This window comes from Nycticebus coucang, chromosome 8 (assembly GCF_027406575.1).
Source record: "Nycticebus coucang isolate mNycCou1 chromosome 8, mNycCou1.pri, whole genome shotgun sequence".
Lineage (NCBI taxonomy): Eukaryota > Metazoa > Chordata > Mammalia > Primates > Lorisidae > Nycticebus > Nycticebus coucang.
In genome coordinates, this window is record NC_069787.1 from 52,753,981 (window position 1) to 52,774,659 (window position 20,679).

Genomic DNA, 20,679 nt, shown 5'->3' on the forward strand with positions numbered 1-20,679 from the left:
CACTTTATAATTTCCTGTCCTGAAGGGTAAGATATCGTAATGGCTACTTGTTAGCATTTTGAGAGAGATACAAGTGTGTATGTATTTGTACACATACGCACACATATATAAAGTGTATTCCAACGTAAAGTTAGAGGATGTTAGAGCTGAAAGGGACCCTAAGATTCTTTAGTTCAGCTTTTTAATTTTTCCAATGAGAAAACTAAGTCCCAGAGAAGATACAGATGACTTGCTTAAGATCTGTAAAACTTCCAGTCCTTGTATTAGTCTATAAAGTCACTTTTTACTTCAAGTAATTATTCTTAACTTTTTCTGGGTCAAGGACTCAATTTGAAAGAAATCTGTTGTAAACTATAGATCTTCCTTCTGCAGGAAAAATGCACATGGGCAAATACACAATGAATTGTCCCCCTGAAGTTCAAAGATTCCTGGCTAGAATCCATGATCAAAGGAAAAGAGAATGCATGGCCAAGAACAGTGAACTTTGGCACTGACATAAATACATACTTAATAGGATGACCTTGGATAGGTTCCTGATTTTTCTGAAAGATGGTAAACATAAGAGATTTTGTGAGAGTGGTTGAAAGACTGTAAGAGCTCACACACATTGGAGGTACTCAAAAAATGTTAGGCACATTTCAAAAGATACAGGATTTTAGGAACTGTCAAAGGACTCTCAACAAGACTCTCACATACAACAGCCTTTTCAGCTAAGACTGTCAAGGATGTATATGGGAAACTACAATGCAGTGTGGCTTGGTTTTGTCCCTGGAGCATGTAGGTCAGGAGAATGAGTGCTGATTTCTTGTGATGGCAAAAAGTGATGGCAAAAAGAAGAGGATGAAGGCAAAGAGTCCTCAGAGGCCCAAGTTTATGAAAAAACTTAAATACCAGAGGTATAAAAGGAAGGCTTAGGAACAGGCATTTGGGCTGGAACAGGAAGGTATCCTTGTCTTTCAGAGTCTCCCTTGAGCTGGAATTATGTAATATTCGGGTTTCCACCAGGAGGAAAGAAGGAGCCATCCCCTCCTCTCCGCACTGATTCCATACTTCTGCACACACCAAAGTATCATGGCTAGATTTGCTTTGTCTGAGCTTCCTGGCAGGAGACATTTAGATCTGGGCACTGGAATTGCTGGAAGCAGTCTCATCAGGACAGGAAGGAAATCACTGCTCTAGCCCTGCAAGTTGACTATGTGAGAGACATCAAATTTAAAGATGCTTTTGATTTCGCAGTCCCCTCCCTAATACACAGCAGCAGTGGCCAGGGCTCCGCACTTGTTGCATGGAAGCTTTCTTCCTTTCTTCATTGAGAAAATTGTCCAAATCTTCCTACACATCACCTTGAGAGGTGTGTGTGTGTGTGTGTGTGTGTGTGTGTGTGTGTGTGTGTGTGTAGGAACTCAGATCATCTTTCGACCTCAAATGGGACAGTGCATGAACATTTCAGGGCACAGAAGGGGCGCCCAGTGAATATGGTGAACATGGTCTTTTTGTCTCCATTTTCCATTCTGTCCTTTGCTGGGGGAAACAAGAAAGTAAAAAATCTTATGAAATCTCTTCACCCTCCTAAAGAACATTAAAGCTGACAAGAGGGTGCCAGGACCCGGGAATCCCAAACGCAACTCTAGCTTAACTTAAAAGGTCAGTGCCATCCTCGCCCGCGTCGCCAAAACCATCTGACAAGCCCGGGGAGTGCCTGGCAGCTTTCGGAGGGGACTACCCAGCAAGGGGCAGAAGGGAGGCGGCGCCGGGAAGACCCTCGTGGCCCCCTCCCAGCCAGGGCCGGGCGCTGTCTGCGCCCTCCGCGGAGGCGCCCCAGCCCCGGCGGCGGCCCCGCGGTGGCTCCTCGGGAATGCTGGGAATGTGAGTCAGGGCCGCGGAGCGGGCGAGCGCGCCGGCCGGCCGGGCGGGGGCCCCGCGGAGCGCAGCGCCGGGCAGCGGCGCGCGAGCGCGCGTCTCGGGACTGCGGCGGGTGCCGCCCCCTCGGCCGCCGGCCCCGCCCGGCCCCGCGCCCGCCCCGGCCCTCGGAGCGGTGTCCTCCTCCTTTCCTCCCTCCTTCCCCGCTCCTCCTACTCGTCCTCCGCCTCCAGCTCCTGCTCGCTCGGGCCGGCTCCGGCTCCTCCTGGCCGCCCGGGGCCAAGGCGACGTGAGGTTGTAAAAATCCATGTGGGACGGCCCCGGGGCGAGCACTGGAAAGGTGAGACGCCGACGCCGGGGCCGGGGCCACCGGGTGTCCGGCTTCCTCGGGGCTCCGGCGCCGGGCATCCCTCGTGCTAGGTCCCCCTCGCTGGTGGGGAGCTGCAATGCGTTTTCGGGGGGAGTCGAGGGGTGAACCATCCGCCTCCTCCGGGGCTTTCTCGGGCGAGGGGAGGAATGGGGCGGCCTAAGGGCGGATTTGCCGTGATGTATAAACCCCGGGATTGGAACAAGTGCAAGGTTTCCTCGGGCGCGCGGGCCAGCTCCTGCAGTCCCTCTCCGGCAGCCACTCTCCCTGCCATCGCCTTTTTCTCTCCAGACCCCCTCTTTCGCCTGGCTTCCCCTCTTGCCTCGAGGGGCGGGGTGTTCGGGGGCATGGGGGTCTCAGGAACCCCAAGCAGAACAAAGTGGAGAAAGGTGGAGTCTTTCCCAGGGGGTGGGGTGCCTGGTTGCCTGGGTGGGCTCCGAGGGGATCGTGTTTTTGAAAAAAATCCGTGTCAGAAAAAATGAAGCCGTATTTATCGGGGAGGGGTATGGGGTAGTGTCTGTACGAAAAGGAATACTACGTGAAATTAAACTGGACGGCATTCCTTCCCTCTTCCTGTCTCCTAGTTATACAAGAAAAAGGGTACTTACTAGGGTGTACCTAATTTATAAAAGAATATTGTACGAGCCTGTGAAAGATCATGCTAGGACAGTGAAGATTAAGGGCTGCTTTGGTGCTGGATAATAAAATAGCGCTCGTAAACTCTCCGTTCGTCCCTGCCTTATTTATTTTGTACTTAGGGGTCTCTGTTCCCCTTGCAAGAGAGAGAGAGGGTCCGCTCTGTTGGGTGAGGATCGATTAGGCAGCTACCTGCCTTTGCTGGATGAAAGGCAATTTACTCCCCAAGCGGTGAATTGTCAGTTGCCTTTGTGATTGACAGCCACACCTGCCACCTATGTGGGTAGAACGGGGACAGGTGGAACCCCAAGAGCCAATCAATGCTCGGGAGAGGAGGGCCGCTCCCACTTGTCATGGTTAGTTTCCTGGTTGGCTCTTTAAATCAGTGGTTTTACTTAACCATTGGTTTCCACCGAGTATGGGGCTCTACCAGAGAGAGACAGACAAGCGGGAAGAAAACTCTTCGAAAATGGGCTTAGAAGCAAGTATATTTGACCTGTCTTTCTTTGTCCCATTTCCCCCGTCCCCGTTTATTAGTTGTAGTAGTTGGGAATACTGAGGCCATTGGCTTAAAAATAAAAATGAAGTGGACCTGGAGCAGAGTGAAATGAGGAATTATGGAATGAGAATTGCCCGTTATTCCTCCAGAATTGCAGCCCTTTTTAAGAGAAACCGTGTGCTGTGAAGCTGTCTGGGAAAAGGGTGTGGCACTTTGTCTCCTATGGTCACTTTTGTCCTTGTAAAATCACATCGTTTCTCAGTATACAGTACTTGGCTTCTGGTTGTACAATTGGATGAATTTGCAAGGTATTTTTGAAGCTGGCAAGTGTTCTTCATTAGTATTAACGTGAATAGAAGAGATTCTTTTAGTTCTATAGTTAACTCAACTTCTGGAAGTAAGGGCTGCCTTGTTCTCTTTTGCAGAACGTCAGTGTGGTGGTGGTGGTAGGGCCAAGTCATATTCTTTCTGGCAGGTATAAGAGTTTGCTTTTTTCTAATGTGAGCCATCTTGTCGGTTTGATTCTGTGCTTTAATAAAAGACTTTAATAATTTGGGGAGGGAGGAGGAAGGTGTGAATGGTGGTGGCATCATGGGTTTCACCACCAAGTCTTTCATGGGTGTCGGATGAATCATGGAGGAAGGACCAGATCCTTCTAGATTCTCTACTAGTGAAAGGCTAAGTTTTCAACATTCTTCTCCCTGAATTCATTAAAAAAAAATTACTGGTTGATCTAGAGAGCTGTCACCTTACAGAAACTGTACCTGGATGTGAACATAATGCTGTAACTTTAGCATTTCATGAACAGATTGTGGCCCAGAATACTCTGATTAGGATGGTCTTCATATAGAAACCAGGTTTGTCAAGGCAGTATTATTACTATTACTATCATCATCATCATTATTGCATATGCTAGCACTTTGGGAAGTCCTTTACATGCATTATCCTTTTTAAACCTTGCAGAGCCCCTGTGAGGTAGGTACTAATATTATCCCCAAATTACAGAAGGGGAGAAGGAATTAAGGAATAAAAGGAATTAAGTTCAGTGTGAAAGCAATAACTTGAGCCCATGTTCATCTAGAGCTTGTGACCTTGGCCATGGCCTTGAATCCAAATTTTGGTTATATAGTCTCCATGTGTACAGTCTGAAGTGTGGGTTCTCCCAGCATACATAGAGCCTACCCTTTTAAGAGTCCACTGCAATGCTGACTGCCCTTTCATCAGCCTATTTGCCTGTCCATTTGAAGGCTGTTGCTTCCGCCAGTAGGCAAATTTAGTAACTTTGTGTATTGTCTATTTCTAGTAGATCAGTTTTTGCCCAGTGGAAATTTAGTTCCAAACTTAATGATGACTTCAAAGAAGATAAAACCAAACACAATCCATATTCTTCCATTTTTCTTGATATCTTAAATTTCCAGATGGAGTTTTGAATAGATCTTGGTGAAATAAATGCTTTTAGTACCATTCATTTTCCTTTCATTCCCCCTAAGGGATTAGAGGATTTTGTTTTGTTTTACTTACAAAGAGACCCTTTTTCATTAATAGGTAAGTATCATGTATAATTATATTTAAAAAATTTCTCTTAAGGGGCGGCGCCTGTGGCTCAGTGAGTAGGGCGACGGCCCCATATGCCGAGGGTGGCGGGTTCAAACCCAGCCCCGGCCAAACTGCAACAAAAAAAAATAGCCGGGCATCGTGGCTGGTGCCTGTAGTCCCAGCTACTCAGGAGGCTGAGGCAGGAGAATCGCCTAAGCCCAGGAGTTGGAGGTTGCTGTGAGCCGTGTGACGCCACGGCACTCTACCGAGGGCAATAAAGTGAAACTCTGTCTCTACAAAAAAAAAAAAAAAAATTTTTTTTCTCTTAAAATAGTACATATGGCCATATTGTTTTATTAGATTGAAAAAGCCACAAGACTTAAAAGCCTTATCAGTCAGTCTCTTCCCATTGCTGAAGCTCAATGGTAGAGGTTGCCTAAACGCAGGTATCCTGAAAAACGAGTTAGGTGAATGGTTTTGGAGTCCAAAAATTCACCCGAACGGATAGTCTTTAACTTTAGTTAGGTTGACTTGTACAATCTACATTTCTGTTTGTTTTATTGAGACATTCTTTAGCCTTTTAATTTTTTATGTATATTTTTATTTTCAAATTAATATGAGGCTACACATTTTTAGGGTACATTGTTCTCACTTCTAAGGTAAAGTTTAAGTTGTAGAAGAGCCCCTTACCCATGGGGCATGCTGAACACCCTCTACTGTGCTCAGTAGGTGAGATCCTGCCAAATGCCCTCTCTCCTCCAGCCAATCACCTCCCTCTTCCCCTACCCCCTTGGAAGAGTATATTTGTGTTTATCGTTCATATGAGTGTGTAATTGTTTATATATTGGTTTCATAATATTGAGTACATTGGATATATTTTTTTCTATTCTTGAGATATTTTACTAAGAAGAATGTGTTAAGTCTCCATCTTTTTTTTTAAAATCAGCTAACAAGTCAACATTTTGGCTATCATGTGAAGCACCTCCTTGCCAGCCAGGAGTTCAGTCTCAGCAATGTTTATGGAATTCCTTGATATTTGATTGTGATTTTTCTTCTTTGATTTTATTATTATTTTTTGAGACAGAGTTTCACTTTGTTGCCCTGGGTAGAGTGCTGTGGCATCACTTCTCACAGTAACCTCAAACTCTTGGGCTCAAGTGATTCTCTTGTCTCAGCCTCCCGAGTAGCTGGCAACCACCGCAATGCCCAGCTATTTTTAGAGATGAGATCTTTCTCTGGCTCAGGCTGGTCTCGAACTCATGAACTCAGGGCAGTCCACCTACCTAGGCCTCCCAGAGTGCTGGGATTACAGGTGTAAGTCACAGAGCCTGACCCCAGATTTTTCTTATTTTAGAAAGAGAATAGGACAATGGGAAACAGAAAAGTGCAATATTAAAGATAATGTAGTTTCATAAATTTAAGATGGTTGATTCAAAGATAGAAATAACCAGGTGTACCAAAGGTAGAGATTATTCAGCCTGTTTTTTCTGATGTGAAAAAAAGGAAGAAAATGAATGAACATGTAAGAGATGCTAAATTATGTCACATGGTAAAGACTTATTTATTTATTTATTTATTATTGTGGGGATTCACAGACGGTACAAAGAACCAGGTTACATTGATTGCATTTGTTAGGTAAGGTCCCTCTTATAATTATGTACCACCCCCAAAAGCTGTGTCACATAGTGTGAGCCCCCAGACCCCTCCCTCCTTCCCTTTCTCTGTTCTTCCCTTCCCCACCCTCTTCCTCCTTCCCAATCTCTGCTCTCCCCTTCCCCCACCTCCATCCCTCCTTTCCTCTCTCTGCTCTCCCCTTCCCCTACGCCCCACCATGTACTAGGTCATCAACTGTCCTCATATGAGAATTGGGTACATAGGATTCATGCTTCTCCATTCTTGTGATGCTTTACTAAGAATAATGTCTTCCACGTCCATCCAGGTTAATACAAAGGATGTAAAGTCTCCATCTTTTTTAATGGCTGAATAGTATTCCATGGTATACATATACCACAGCTTGTTAATCCATTCCTGGGTTGGTGGGCATTTAGGCAGTTTCCACATTTTGGCAATTGTAAATTGAGCTGTGATAAACAGTCTAGTGCAAGTGTCCTTATGGCAAAAGGATTTTTTTCCTTCTGGGTAGCTGCCCAGTAATGGGATTGCAGGATCAAATAGGAGGTTTAGCTTGAGTTCTTTGAGGGTTCTCCATACTTCCTTCCAAAAAGGCTGTGTTAGTTTGCAGTCCCACCAGCAGTGTAAAAATGTTCCCTTCTCTCTACATCCACGCCATCATCTGCAGTTTTGAGATTTTGTGATGTGGGCCATATGGTAAAGATTTATTAATCAATTTTGGCAGTGTAATGAAACTCCCTGACTTCAGCAGCTATTTATTTTTGCATGCCCGCGTCTTCAGGTTGACTGTGATTTGGCTGATCTAGGCTGGGTTGCTGGGAGTGGCTGCGCTATAAGCTGGGGTTGGCTTCCAGTCTGCTGCACATGTACATATAATCTGAGGCCCAGGCTGAAGGGACAGTGGCCACTTTGTGCATGCTCTTCTGGTAGCACATTGGGCTCAAGAGCCAAGATAAACCACAGAAGCAAATGTCACTTCCTCTGACAACCTTCTTTGGACAAAGCAATTCATATCGGTAAAGGTAGAGTTTGCCCATAGTAGGAAAGCAGATATTTGATGAACTCTTATCCAGACTCCCACAGAGTGTGAGAAGTGTGGCTAGAGAATTTTCTAATTTTTTCCCCTTCTTTTGTGTGAAATATAATCTTTATCTCCTCACTCACATGGCTGGCTTATTACCTATAAACCTAGGGTTTAACTTTTGCATTTCAAGAATATACTGTTTGATTCCAGAGGACTGACGGTAAAAGCAGGTATGCGTGTATATGAGTTGCTTAAATTATTGAGGTACTATTTATTAGAATTTACTGTGTTCCAAGAGACCATATATTCATGCAGTAGTGAATACATTTTTTTATCTGATGCAGGTCCTGCCATCATGGAACTTATCATTAGGAGTAGTTGTGAGGAAAGACTTGGATGAAATGGCATTTTCCTGTACCTTAAAACAGGGAGAGAATTGGAGATGCAGATAGAACAGTGGATACACTAGAAACGAGAGGAGCACATATGGATATAACGAGTGATTCCACATGGCCAGAGAGTTAAAAAGGTAAATAACAACAGCAATAATTACAATAATGGTGGCAGTTTTATAGCTTAACTTGCATTAAGCAGTAAACTGTGGGGTGGGCACTATGCTTAGCACTTTCCATAAAATATCTAATTTAATATTGGGGTAGACATTGGCGATTGCCTGCCTACCCAACATTCATTCTCTCCTTTCTAAATGAAGTAATCCCAATTTTGTTTGAAATGGAAGTATGCTTAACTCACCTTCCCAGACTCCTTTGCAGCTTAGAGTGGCTGTAAGACTCAGGTCTGATAATGGTGTAAGTAAGACTTTGCTGAAAGTCTAATAAAGAGGACACACTTGGCTGGTATTATCTCCGGATCTTTTGGCCCCTTTCTGCTTCTTGCTGCTGAGAACATAGGTGCAATGCCTGAGGGGCAGCAGCCGATTACGACAGTGAAGATAAAAAACTGTGCACTAAAAATGACAAAGCAGGAACCTGGAAGGATCTTGGTCTTGACAACATTTTTCATTCATAGTACCAGCCTAGACTGCTTTCTCTGTACTTTCTTTTGGCTTTTCTTTCTTTTTTTTTTTTTAAGAGAGAGAGTTTTCCTCTGTCGCCCAGGTTGGAGTGCAGTGGCATAATCATAGCTCACTGCAGTTTTTAACTCCTGGGGTCAAGTGATCATTCCACCTCAGCTACCCGAGTAGCTGAAACTATAGGTGTGCACCACACACACCTGGCTAATTTAAAAAAAAATAAATTTTTTTTTTTTTTAGTAGTGATAGGGTTACTTGCTCAGGCTGGTCTTAAACTCCTGACTTCTGGTAATCCTACCACCTCGGTCTCCCAAAGTGCTAGGATTATACATGTGAGCCATTATGTCCAGCCCTTTCCTTCTACTTCTTATTGCATAAAACAAAAATCTCCTTGCTTGTAAGCCACTGTTTACTACTTTCATCCAAACACACTCCTCACTGATAGATACCTTCTCAAGAACCCCTCATAGTAGATGCTATCAAACCTATTTTACAGGCGAGAACATTAAAACTTAGATAGGTCAAGGACTTTCCAAAGGTCACACACCAGTAAGGGGAGGAGTTGGGAATCAAAACAATGTCACTTTGACTTTCAGGCTCATCATCCTGCCTGTGGCTGGGCAAGATAAGTACCAGAGTGAAGATAATGTTGGAAAAGTAGGTTGGAGTAAGATTGATAAAGCATCTGGATTCCAAGTTGAAAGTTTGAGTTTGATTTCATGGGCTAGTAAGAAGTATAAGATGATTGAAAAAGACATAGACTGGAGGCTGGGAGACCCTTGAGACTTAGATATGTGAAGCTCAGTATAAATGAAGGCAGAGGGAAAGTTGGGCACACAGCGGAGCTGGGGATGTGCGAAGAGAATGTAATTGGGTGAACATAAATCATAGTGGGCTGTTAACCTGAAATGAAAGTCTTTTGAAGGTTGGTGTTAACTTTTACTGATGGATTCCCATTTTCCTGGAGTAGAGAAGGAGGAATATGGAGAGTTGCTAATGGCATGTGAATCACTTTTTAGTGCTGTAGGATGGGGGCTTCTACCTATTCCTGATACCGTTTATTGAGCCCTTGATCTCATATGGCATGATTTTGGTCTGGGCCTGGCTGCAGTGTGCCAGTTAAAGGTATCAGAGGTGAAGGGGAATGTCAGAGGGTGCTGCGGTGGCACAACAGACTCTGTCAATGGACTTATTTCTGCCTGTCATCTGCTGAACTTTCCAGAGCTTTCTTGAGGGTAGCGTGGAGTCACTTTAATTTTCTTGGTCTCACTTTATTTTCTCTTTCTCTCTCTACTTTTTAAATCTGTAAAATAAAGGATTTGATTTACACTAGTGGTTTTCAAATCACTTTCCGCTGTTAAAACTTTTTTTGTTTCTGGGCCCTCAGTATATTTATAGAAAAAAGCAGAGTTGTTCTGAAGATTTAGGGTCCAGGTTTATGTTGTCTGAGACATCTTTATGTTGAGCCCACTGCTCTAAAATGATACCTACCCTCCCTGGTCAAGATGATGTGAACCTTACAGCCATCCAGACATTTTATTTGAGCATCCTCTTTCACAAATCTCTGTCATTCCACCGCTTGTCTCTTAGTATCAACTGTGGGAGAGACTGTTAAGGCTTTCCGCTGCCACTTTCTCTCTCCCTCAGGCATATAGTGGAGGTGACTTGTATCACATCTATGCCAGCACATTTGATTTCCAGGGTGAGGCCGTCCAGTGCTCTCTTCTACTGCTGTGATGATCAGGGAAGCACATGTCGAGATGAAGCCTCCATCTGCCTTGGCCCCTGAGTCACTAAATGAACAAATCTTCCAATCAACTGGAGTTGGATGTACAATGTGACCGAGAAGCAGACCTTTGTTGTTTTAAAGCCACAAAGGTTTTGTGATTGTTGGTTTCTGCTGCACTTTTCAGCTTATCCTTGCTGAAGCATCATCTTTTAACACATTGGCTAAACTTTGTGTAGCTTAATTTTGGGGTACCTTCTGGATTAACCTGAAGCCTGGCCAACTGGTCCTTCCTTTGTTGTCAGGAAAGCAATGGGCAGGCATCTTCCCAGCTGTCCATGCAAGTTGCTGTGCTAATAGATTCTTTGAATTGGAATATTTATGCTCAATAACATTTGCTTTTATATAAAAAAGCTATGAAGACATATTTTCTTTTAGAAAGGCCTTTAATGCTCTATTGATTTTTTTCTTGTCTGTTTTTGAGACCCAGTTTTGCTCTGTTGCTCTGGACTCATCACTGCTCACAGCAACCTCAAAATCCAGGGCTGAAGCAATGCTTCCACCTCAGCCTCTCAAACAGCAGGGACTATAGGTGCCTGCTGCCACATCCAGCTAATTTTTCTAGTTTTTGCAGATAGGGTTTCGTTCTTGCTCAGCCTGTTCTCAAACTCCTGGCTTCAAGCAATCTTCCTGTTTCAAACTCCCAGAGTGCTAGCATGATAGGCTAGCCACCAATTTCTTTTTAAAGTAGTAGAATCTCTGTGGCTTGGAGAGAAATGATGATTATCAATTACAATGACAATGCCTATTATTAATCGAATACTTAATATCGATTTGTGAAGTATTTTCTGAGCATCTATTTTGTGATAGGCCCTGGGGTGAACCACAGATACTTCTTTTCTGCTTAGTGCTTATGCCCCAGTTAGAAATCGAAGATGTGGGTAAGTCTGGTCTGTTCTACAAAGGTCACTGTTTATCGAGCATTTACTGTGTGCTCAGCTCTGTGCTAGACGCTGTATATTATTCATTTCATACTCCCTGTGATGGTGAGTGTATTATTCTGTTTTATAAATGAGAAACTGAGGCTCAAAGAATTCGATAAGCTCCGTGAAGGTAGGGACTTTTTACCTTTTGCTATATTTATAATGACTAGGAGAGTTTTTGACATAACATAAACATTTATTATGTTTATTAAATGAATGAAAAAACGGAAGAACTTACTCAGAGTTAATGCTGTGGCATGGCCAAAATTTGAAGCCACATGTACCTGACCCTCAAGGCTGCTAAATTATAACTGGACAAAATTGGGGCAGTGTGTGGCCCCACGGTTGTAACAGAAGCAACCACCAAGTCCTACTAGTGTCAGAGCCAAAAACACAGAGAAGAGTTACAGCCAGGGCTGAGTCTTCGTGTGATTTTTCACACATTTTCTCAGCTGAGGAAGCCCAAGGCCACCACCTCACTGACTTAATCATTAATACGGGTCAGTCCAACTCCTCCCCAGTTGAATTTCCCCACGCTTGGCTGGCCGATTCCCAGGGCTGTGCCTCATAACCTCTTGGGTTTTCCTTCTCTGCTTACATCTTCCTGATTTGTTCTTTTAAAGTTCCAGTTCCTCTGTTCTTGAACTCATATTGATGCTGCCAAGCAGAGTTCATCTTGGTCAGATCCCAGGAAATTCTCTCATTGCTGGCACCCAATAGGCACTCAACAAAATTAAAAAGAGAGAGAGTGTGTGTACAAAAAGAGGGGAAGGAAAAGCAGCTAGCACTTTCAGGAAGGAATGAAGTGATTCTTTTTTTCTTAGAAGTTAGTGATGAGATTATGGCCCACCGGATGAAGGGTATCGTTGGAAGGGTGCCTCTAGGATAACCCTGGTGATGTAAGGCTCTGAGGCCAGTGGTAATGTTCTTAGGCACCTTATATTAATACCAGCAACTTTATTTTGCCATGGTTCTTCAGAGCCTACATTTTACTGGCTTCATTCTCCTCTGTGGGTGTGTGTTGGGGGGGCGGTATCCTGGTTCTGCTACCTCTTTTCCTGCCTTACTGTTTTCCACCCCAAAAGGTAGTGTCATTCCGTGATTTCAGGGTATGAATGAGTTGCAGGCAGCAAAGTGCATTCCCCTTAAATGCCTTAGGAGTAAACTATTAATTCTAAGCAACTTAGTGGGTCAGAAGACAAGTGCTTGAATGGGAATTGAGCAATGTGACTATTCTTTAAGAATACTCAGATCTTTATGCAAACCATGAGAGATGTTTCTGCTAAAATGGTATAATTAATTATAGCAAGAAGAACAGGGTTTCCCATAAGAAATGAAACTTAGTTGTGCACTGTGGTTATTAGTTCTTACGTGGGGAATTTCTCTACAACAAAGGTGGGTGTGGTCAGGCTGAGGAGTTCATCCTCTGTGGGCCTAAGGTGATTGAAAGTGTGTTTGGGGTTTGAGAACTACTCTGTGGGTGGGGAGTTGAGCAGCACTCTTAACACATGAGGTTGGGCTGGTCCTAAGATCCCTGGTTATTTTTTCAGTGATACTACAGGGCGTCAAACTCCTAGAAAGATGGCCTTCTGTGCTCAGTTTAAGGCAGATTTTCCAAGCTCTGTCCTGCCAAGCTGCAGCTAACTGTCCTTCCCTCCAGGAGCCAGGGTGTGGTTCGGGGGCAGGGTGTTGACTTTTTCACAGTCACCTCTCAGGAGAGGGCTTTTGATGTCTTTTCTTCTGGTGGTGTGTATTTTCTCTTTCCTTCTAGGCTGTAAAGTTCCCTGCTACCCCTTCTTTGTTCCTCATTTTGGATTTTTGTCACTCTTGTTCCTGGAGCCTCTCTTTAGGGGGAAGCAGGAGGCTGGGTAGTGAATGGGACGACAGGTTGGCATTCTTATGGGCTCATTGAAAATAGGTCCTGTTTGATGCTGGGTGGATACAAAGGCAGCTGGGCCTTAGTGGCTGCTGCTCATCACGCTTGTGAGCATGGAGCCGTTAGCAGGGGCACGCAAGGGGAATTCTTTACCTTTTTTGTTAAGGCTGAGAAAGAACTATCTTTTTATACACAAGCTTTGAATGCATTGACGGCCACCTTGAATTCACGGCATGAATAGTTGCTTAGAATAACTTCAGAGCAGATTATTTTGGATACAGAGATGTAGCATGGACCTGGGGTCAAGAGACCTTTCTGGCTTTGTCACTAGCTTTCTCCTTATTTGGGATTGTGTTTCTCTGTCATCTGGTCCAACTTTTTTCAAAGGCCCTCTTCCAGATCTATTATATATATATATATGTGTGTGTGTGTGTGTATAAATATAAACATATATATACATATAAATTTTTTTTTACATAACAGTTACTTCATGCAGAGGTTCAACTAAGCAACTATTTTCACCTGAAAAACAGGAATGGCTGATGTGCTTTCATGATGGACACTATTAACAAAAATTAACCTGTTTTATTATATGCCTGTCATATGTGTGTGCTTGCTTTGTGCCAGTCTTCTTCTGGGCATAAGGGTACTGTAGACAGAGCAAGTGATTTTAGGGAGCTCAGGGATTGTGGTATCTAGTGGAGCATCAGACGAGCAAGCAGGAGTCATGGGTGCCCTTCTGGGGGAGCATCCAGCTGCTATGGTGGGCTTAGGAGATTTATGGATGAAAGATGAGGTAACACCTAAGGTCAGTGAAGAGTAAGGGCAATTAGCTGGAATAGGGAGCATTTGGATTTGATGGTACAGATAACAGTGGAAACAGTATGTACCAGGTCCAAGGGGAGTGAGAGAATGGGAGGTTCAGGGTTTGAAAGGTGAACATCGTTAGGCCTGTAGAGCTGGAGTTTAGCTTGGTCAAGGGTTGAGTATGTTAAGAGAGGCCAGAGAGTGTGACAGGGCATGAGAACCCTGTGAGCCATTAGGAGATGAGGATTGAGCTTAACCTTCAAGAGATTTCAAGTAGGGACTGACATACGCAGAGATTCTGAATTCTATTTGTTCTCCTTTTATGCCGCTTTCATGGCAATGATTACCTGCCTGTGGGAGTGTGAGGCTTGAAATTGGGATGGAGGGGGTGGTAGGATGACCTGTAGAATAGTAGAAAGATTGATTGTGGCCTTGGGAATTATAGTAGGCCTATTCTGATTTCATTGATCAAACACAATTTCTGTAGCCTTAATAACTTTCAGAGTCCATTTTCAGGTGAGGAAAAATAATCTCCTGATAAAAAATCTGCAGCAGGACTCCACACCACAGTTGGCACTGAGAATCTCTCTAAATATTGTCCAGGACCAATTTCTTTTCAGCGAGTTTTAAGCAGAGTACAGAGAGTATAGGTCTTAAAAAATCTTTGCAAAGGTTTGCAGTTCATGGGTGGAATAAAACTGCAAACCTTTGTTAGGCTAATAGAGGGAATGACTTGAAGTAATTTATAGTGAGTGATATAAGATTGGAAGTTATGGGCTAGAACACTGTTCAGTGTCCCGTGTATGCCAGCCGTCTGTGACTTGACTTTGGTCATGTTTTACACTTTTTTACATTATATGTTAACCTGTTAAACTGCCTTTCACATGTTAATCTTAACTTCTGTGCCTCAATTTATGAATGAACAGTTTGAGCTTTTGTGTCATGACCTTACCTTTCAGCAAATAGTTTTATTAGCATCACCATATTTGTATAGCAGAGTTTTTGCCATCTCTTGACTATTTCTTGAATTCTGTCACTATTTTATAAGTGGAAAAATGGAAAAATGTAAGTAGTAATATAGGGAGAAATATGAACCTTATAATGTAATGGAAGCAAAGATCGAATCATTAGACATGCCCAGCATGAATGGTGTTTAGCTTTAGTCAACTTAAGTTGGCCAACTATAGATCATGGTAAGGCTAAGAACAAAGTTAAATACTGTGTACATATGAAGTGTTGGGATTTTTATCATTTATTTTGTTTTGGGGAACAGAACTTCTTTTAACATGTAAGTCTAGTCAAGTTTTGTTTGTGCAGCTTTTTAAAAAATGTATATTCAGGCCAGGGGCGGTGGCTCATGCCCGTAATCCTAGCACTCTGGGAGGCTGAGGCCGGTGGATTGTGTGAGCTCATGAGTTCGAGACCAGCCTGAAAAGAGTGAGATCTCATCTCATCTCTAAAAATAGCTGGTGTTGTGGTGGGTGCCTGTAGTCCCAGCTAATCTCCAACTCCTGGGCTCAAGTGATTCTCTTGCCTCAGCTTCCTGAATAGCTGGTACTACAGGCGTCCTTCATAATGCCTGGCTAGGTTTTTCTATTTTTAGTAAAGATGAGATCTCACTCTTGCTCAGGCTAGCCTGGAACTCCTGAGCTCAAGCAATCAACCTGCCTCAGCCTCCCCAGAGTGCTAGGATAACAGGTGTGAGCCAACATACTCGGCCTTTTCTTTCCTTTTTATTTTTTTTTTTATTGTTGTAAATACATATATATGTATATGTATATCTGTATATGCATGTGTGTGTATATATATATAATTTACCATTTTAATCATTTCAAAGAGAAGTACACAATTTGATAGTATTCAGTACATTCACAGTTTTGTACAGCCATCATCACTATCTAGCTCCAGAACTTTTGTATCATCCCAAACTGAAACTTTATATATGTACTCATTAAAGAACAACTCCTCATTTCCCCTTCCCCCAGCTCCAGGAAACCACAATTCTACTTTCTGTCTCTGATTTTGACTATTCTAGGTACCGCATATAAGCGATATCATACAAAATTTCTCCATTTGTTCCTAGCTTATTTTACTTAGCATGTTTTCAAAGTTCGTCCACATTGTAGCATATACTAGAATTTCATTTAATTTTAAGGTTGAATAATATTCCATTGTATGTATATATCACATTTTCCTTATCTATTCAGTGTCAGTGGACATTGGGGTTGTTTCCACCTTTTGGCTCTTGTGAATAATGCTGCTGTGAACACTGGTATATAAATATCTTTACCTGCAGCAGCTGTTTTTGAGAGTGGTTAATTCCCTACTACTTCCATCCTTCCCCCTGCAAGGGAAAACTAGCTTCTCAAGGTTCAAAGAAGTCCCCAGGCAGAGAGGCTGATACTGGCAGTGGAGGGTCTCCTGGGACACTATAAAAAATCAGAGGGACATTTGTAGGCACTTGTAGCATCTGCTCACAAGATCCCATTTCAAGTAAATAAAGAAGCTAGTATTTGAATATTGGGCTCTTGTCCTGTTGGCCTGAAAGCTCATTCTTTTAACTAACTGCTCCACAGTGAGCTACTTTTTAATTCCAAGTGTGATAGTGCTGAGACACAAAGATGAATGTGACATGTTCATTGCCTTTAAGGAGCTATCAGGGTTGAATCATCTGTCTTGCAAAAGGCTCAAATAAGGAAAGTGGCATCGTTTGGTGTAATCTGGAACTCACAAAGCCAATGTGAGATGGGATCACAGGTAGCAGGTGTGCAGATTCCGTTTTCTTGGCCTCCTGTGGTGAGGTATGCTTGGGCCAGGCTGACCATACATTCATTCATGAGTTCTAGCCCATGTCACTGGCATTCACTTAGGGCTGTTTGTATGACTAATAATCTCCTAGCAGGAGTTATGCTCCTTTAAGCTTTTTCAATGATTGCCTTCATCTTGATGTCTAAGCATCAGGAGTAGTTATTTGTCAGAAAGGAAATCAGAGCCCAGGAATGATAAAAAAGGATACTTTGGGAGGCAGTGAAAATGGCTGGTTGTATGTGTGTATTTATATCTGAAAAGGCATCGTTTACAAACGATTTGCATCTATCTGGAGACCTAATATGAGATATTCTGTCCTGGAAGGGGTAACATTACCTAGCTTGGCAAAAGACAGAAAGAAATGAGAGATAAATCAGGGGGAAAATGCTGTCCTATATTTTAACCTGAATGTTAAATATTTTGTCTTAGCCCTGTATTCACAGTAGCTAGGTGTATTAGTCAGATACCGCTAGGTTGTGCTGAGCAAACAAATGACCTCTAAATCTCAGCAGCTTTTTTCTATCCTGGGTTGTCTGTGATTCTGCTCTGCGTTGTCTTTGTTCTAGGACAGGAGTTGAAGGAGCCTTGTCGGAAGGAAAAAACACTGGTTTACCCACAAGATGGCTCTGATAGCTACTGTTTGGATATGGCATGTGTTACTTCTGCTCACATTTCATTGGTCAAAACAAGTTGCTTGGCCGAGATGTCAATGAAGCAGGAAAGACCCCTTTCCTACAAGGAGGAGGCTGTAGAAATGGGCACAGGGGCAACATTTACCTGTAGTTTAGAAAATGGTTCCTCTTGAAGCACAGTTAGTTATGTACCCATGTGCTATAGCAAGGACTTTGGTACTAGTAGGATGAAGACAGTGTAAAAAATGACCATTTTCAGCCATGGTCATGGGATTTTAGGGAATTCAGGTCCAATTAAATAAAAAGCATGTCACAGGATCTCTCTGGGATTCCCGTCAAGGCACAGCTCCTGTGCTTCTGGCTTTGCTTATGCAGTGGCACTTCCACTTTAGGCACTGTGGGTTCAGAGCTTTTCCCCCAAGTCAAGGCTCACGCTGCCTCTTCTCCTTCTTCCAGTGGTTTACATTTCTTTCTTGTGTTATATTACAAGCAACTGGCCTCAGTGCTATAAAGTTTTAGACTTCTGAAATAAATTGTGTTAAAATGGTCTAAAATGAAAAAAAAAAACTTTGTTACAAGGAAAAGTACTTCTGAAATATTTTATCAGCATTTTGAAATTTAGATGACACATCTAAAGAGAGTTTTGTCTTGGTTTTTGGAGAATGGAGTACAAAGAATGATCCGTTGTCAGGTACTGTGATCTTAACCACAGATGAATAAACCTGAAAGAAACTTACCTGGCAACTTATTTATGTATTTCAACTTGAGTGTCTTAACTAATACCTTGACTTGTACCTTAATTTTGATGTTCTGTTTAATTCATTGAATACAGTATTTGTTGAGTGCTTCCTATTTGGAAGCATTAAGTGTTGTGGGGGAATACAGGGATAACTCAGACTGGCTGCCACTGTCAAGAGCTCACAATCCAGTGGCAGAGTTGGACAAAGAACTGTGAGTGAGTATGTGATTTACAAAAACTTCCTTTGAAATATACTCATTTAGATGTCTTGTGGGGAGATGGTGAATATTGTGAACATGGGATGCAACTTTGGCTACAATTGCTAACATTGGCTAAAATTTTACTTTTTTTTTTTTTAATTAAATCATAGCTGTGTACATTAATGTGATCATGGGGCACCATCCACTGGTTTTATAGACCATTTGACATATTTTCATCACACTGGTTAACATAACCTTCCTGGCATTTTCTTAGTTATTGTGTTAAGACATTTATATTTTACATTTACTAAGTTTCACATGTACTCTTGTAAGATGCATCATAGGTGTAATCCCACCAATCACCCTCCCTCCGCCCATCCTGCCCCTCCCTTCCCTCCTTCTCCCCCACTAAAATTTTACTTTAATGTGCAATTTTTTTTTTTTTTTGCAAATTTTTTAACCAGGTACTCCTTTTGGATACATTGCAAGATGTTTAATATTGTTATTCCTATTTTACTCATGAGGAAGAAACATATTGTAATAAAGGGTCTAATTTAAGAAAACACGATGAGTCTATTGATCAGTACTGAAGATGGTGATGGTCGCACTGAGTATTTACTAAGCCTCAGGCACTGTGCTAAGCTCTTCTGCATTCTCTAATGTAATCATCGTTCACTCTATTTTTGTAAAGTAGCCATTGTTACTGAGCTACTTACTGAGCTCTGAAAGGTTTGCTAACATGCTCAAGGTTAAACAGATAATAAATATGAGATTCGGGACTCTAATCCATTGTATGCTTAATCACTTAACCAAGGTTTCTCAAAGTTGGATGAGATCCCTTTTAAAACAATTTCTCATAGAATCCCAGGATTGACTTAAATTATTTTATTGTAATAATACTCTTAATTATATAAACATAAAGCTGGCAAATTTTTATTTTTATCTCTTGTACCTTTATAAAACCCAAATACATTTAGAAATTGAATATACTTCATATTACAGTACTAATTCAAATGAACAACATTAATTTAACTGCATTAACTAAAGTACTGCTTGTAACTGGAAGATGATGTTAGGCAGGTTATTTGCCAGTCAGCTGGTCTACCCTGCTGTGTGCTGGGTGATGACTCAATTCTGCTGCCATGTTCACAACATTCAACTTCTGTGAACCTTTGATTCATGTTGAGGAACTTGACATCCCTTACCTTTTACCCCGTGAGAACACTTCATTTAGATCCTGTCTATCTTCTTCCCTCCTCATTGCTCCATAGTGATTTCTTAGGGTATAAGTTGGTGCTCAAACACAGTAGGCATGGCTGCCCTGATGATCAAGAATATACTTACATTATTTGTTTTCAGATTGCTGAAATAAAAAAAAAAAAGCCCTAAATTCTCATGAGATCTGTAAATTTTTTACATTATCTATGACTGTGGATCTACCTTTTGTCCCCAACTTTTGCCCAGGTTTAAGACAACTGAATTTCCCCCTCTCTGTTACCATGCTCTTCCTTTCACAGGCCTCTCTCCACCTGAGACCGCCCTCTGTCATTTCCAGAAAGGCTTTCATTATTTTCTATTATTTCCAAATAATGAAGGCCTTCATTATTTTCCATAGCACCGGGCAGCCTCACACAACAATTAGAGTTGTTAATGTAAACCCAAATGAAAGGGCTACAACCCCCTTTTAAATGGAGGGATTTAGGTCTCTAGCTTGTCAGGAACCACATTACAGGTTTGTTGGGTAGAAATATTTGTTGACCAGATAAGAATCATGTTTGATAATTTCCCCTTTTATTTATTTTTATGTTAAATGACCTTACCTATCCATTCATAGGTGAGAGAATTGACTTAATCACTTGATGATTTTATGTCCTTACTGACTTCTTATTTACTACAAGTTCAGTTTTTAAAGGCATTTCTGCATACTGTTCAGCTCTCTGAACTTGACCCTTGCCGAAGCCTCCCATGGGACTCCTCCATGGTTACAAGCCATATTTTTGAGAGACCTCAGAGTTAGGGCACAATGTTTATTCTTGCTCTTCTTTCCAGAATACACAGATGAATGCTTGTTTCTGAAATTTGCACATCGAAGCCATTCTGCACCCCCTGCTGTTGATTGTGGCCTTTTTTTTTTTTTAATAGCTTCCCATCTTTGCTAAAAATCATCCTCGTGTATGTGATTATGTGTATATTCTTTTCTAGTAAAAAGCTATTTAGACATAATCCTTATGTTATTGTCAATGTGACAAAATTTTGTGTGATTGGATTTCTAGGGGCAAGAGGGTAGAGTTGTTATTTTTCTTTTTGTCATTTTTCTCTGA

At 42.2% G+C, this 20,679-nt stretch overlaps 1 protein-coding gene across 7 annotated transcripts in view; it reads left to right on the top strand.

Annotated features, from left to right (window-relative positions):
- The first annotated feature begins 2,082 nt into the window (after positions 1-2,082).
- ERC2 (ELKS/RAB6-interacting/CAST family member 2) overlaps positions 2,083-20,679 on the top strand; it is a 1,052,138-nt gene continuing 1,033,541 nt past the window's right edge. For 6 of the 7 annotated variants that reach the window (XR_008381889.1, XM_053600428.1, XM_053600431.1 and 3 more), the window contains exon 1: positions 7,997-8,083. The gene's annotated coding sequence lies outside the window, so the exon portion shown is untranslated. Of the gene's footprint in view, positions 2,201-7,996; positions 8,084-20,679 lie in introns of those variants that run through there. The other variant, XM_053600429.1, reaches the window with a different exon arrangement.